The sequence below is a fragment of the Humulus lupulus genome, chromosome 5 (assembly GCF_963169125.1).
Source record: "Humulus lupulus chromosome 5, drHumLupu1.1, whole genome shotgun sequence".
Taxonomy (NCBI): domain Eukaryota; kingdom Viridiplantae; phylum Streptophyta; class Magnoliopsida; order Rosales; family Cannabaceae; genus Humulus; species Humulus lupulus.
The window spans coordinates 51,730,857-51,733,660 of NC_084797.1; positions in this window are offsets into that span (position 1 = coordinate 51,730,857).

The following is a 2,804-nucleotide window of genomic DNA, read 5'->3' on the forward strand; positions in this document are numbered from 1 at the left end:
CAAACAAATGCAACAATTTAAAGAAATAACTAGGAAAACTACATACGTATCGTAAAACTCATAGCTTATCATACCATAACCATATCATGTTCATTTCATAATCATATCGTATCATATTCATAATCATATCGTATCACCTTCATAATCATAATCATACTTCATACTTCATGTGATCATGCTACCCCTATTGTCCATGTCACATCGCATCATATTCATACATCATGTGATCATGGTACCCCTAGGCCATGCGGCCCATTATGCCCCTTACCTATTGATTAGACCACACTTCATTGTCAGGTTTTAGGAATTAATCATGAATGTCACAGAAGTGACATGATGGGTAAGAAGGTCACGGGATGACCCCCCTTGCCAACCCCCAGGTGCCCTCTCCCTATAAATATGGAGACCCTGGGAGTTGCAAGGGGTTGGATTCGAATCTAAAAAGAAACACCCTGTAAAGCATATTAGAGATATATCAATAATATTGGCTGGTGGACTAGAAGGATTTTAACCTTTGAACCACCTAAAAAAGTATTTATGTTATCATTGTATTTTGAGATCATTCATCTATTATGTTATCATTCTATTAATTATCTGTTGCCGAAGAACCGCGTCAACACTTTTGCATACACATCCTTATTTCATCAATCTTTTCACCATTTATTCACAAAATCAGCAAGCATAAATCACCATGAATTTGATCTTTTACCTCATGCCTCATAAAATTCATACAAGATCATTCATGTTTTATAAACACAATAAATCACAAATCCTAACATGCTCTTATTATACAAATAATTCAAATAACATAACTAACACATGTTCATATACAACCTCATAAAACCTTATTCTTTTTTTCTAATGAGTTCATGCATGCAACCCAACAAAATAATAATACAACATGCATGAATAACATAACACAAATCTTCATATATGCCTTTATATTAAACCTAACATGTTCCTATTATTTTTCATGCATACCATAATATATTGATACATAATCTCATATACACCCTATCATGTTTCTAGATTCACAATTGATTTTAAAACATACAAGAAAAAAAATCATGCTTGAACATCACCCTTAGGCCGAAACACCTAGGATACCCAACAAGAATTTACACAAAATCCTCATCTATATACACATGAAACCTAGCATGTTTCTAACATGTATGAAACAAAAAAAAAATCAAACAACCCAATATGCCCAAACCCCATATGCCGAAACATACATACATAAAATCATAGAATATCATCAACATCATATTTCAATAATCATCTCATTACACATATTATGAACATACAACAATAAAAATCAAACCAGCACCATAAACCCCTACCCATGCCTAGATCAATCTCCCATGCATCAACATATTGAAAAATGTCGAAAAATATCCACAAATCCAATAACTCAAGAGAACACCATAGCATTAGGGGTAGAGATTCAATACCTCTCTTGATTGTAAAATCAAGAACACAACTTGATCAATACCCAAGTGATAATCACCCTTGAATACCGTAGGGTTTTTGAAACCCATGAAGAAGAAGAACATAGAAAAGACTTAAGATAATGAGAAAGATAAACCTAAATCTTAAAACAACAAGGAATCATAAGAAAAACCATACCTAAGACCTCCTCCTTCTTCTTCCTTTCTTCTCCTCCTTCTCTCTCTTTCACGCCTCTCTCTTTCTTTCCTTCTCTCTAATTTCGGCAGCCACAAGCAAAAGAATGCCACGGCTTCCATACTCTCCTATTTATAGACTCTAATGACCTAACCTTAAGAAAAGGACTCAAGTGTGAAAAGCCAAATTCCTATCCCAAAATTTAAGCTAAATCCCATCATTTCCTCTCCTTACACCTCACCTAAACCCTTATCCTAATGTGAACCAAATCAAAAAATCAACCTTGTCATCTTTTCCTACAAGATGATAACTTATATTTCTTGTCTTTTCTATTTTCTTTTCTTTTCATAATTAAAAGAAAAAATGCTCAAGATTCACATTAGGTCTTGATTCATACAACCCTTTCCTTTTCTATAATGGGAACAATAACTAAATAAATTAATAAAAGAAAAATAAAACACATTCACATACACTCACACACACACACATTTCGGCACACACTTAAAATAAAATAAAAATAACCTATTTTAATCACATAAATTGTCACACTTATTTAAAATGTAACACTAATAGTAAAATAAACAAGTTACACAATTATTCACATATTAAAAATAAATAATCAAACAAGCAATTAACAAATTTAAATTCAAAAAGATTATACCAAACAATTCTAACAATTAAATAAAATAACAAACAATTAAATAAAACAAACAACAACTAAGTAAAATAAACAACATTTAAATAAAACAATTCACCACACTTAACACTTAAATAAAATAAAATACCAAAAATTTTAATAAACTAAAAAAAAATATTTTTGGTGCACTACAGCATAACACCCTTCATTGGCGAGACTCTCAATAACAAAAGCTCGACAACTAAAAACTCGATGTCCCATCTCTTGAGGTTTGTGTAGATCTTTTGCTTACTTTGAGCAGTAAGCATCCTTTGGCGAATCTTCTCAGTCGCCTCGCTGGCTTCCTTAATCACCTTGATGCCTAAAATCTGCTTCTCCCCAACCTCATCCCAGTGACAGGGAGATCTACATTTGCACCCATAAAGCATCTCATAGGGATTCATCCCAATAGTGGACTGATAGCTATTGTTATAGGAGAACTCCATAAGGGATAGATATTGACTCCAAGGCTCCAAGAAGTCCAAAGCACAACATGTCAACATAT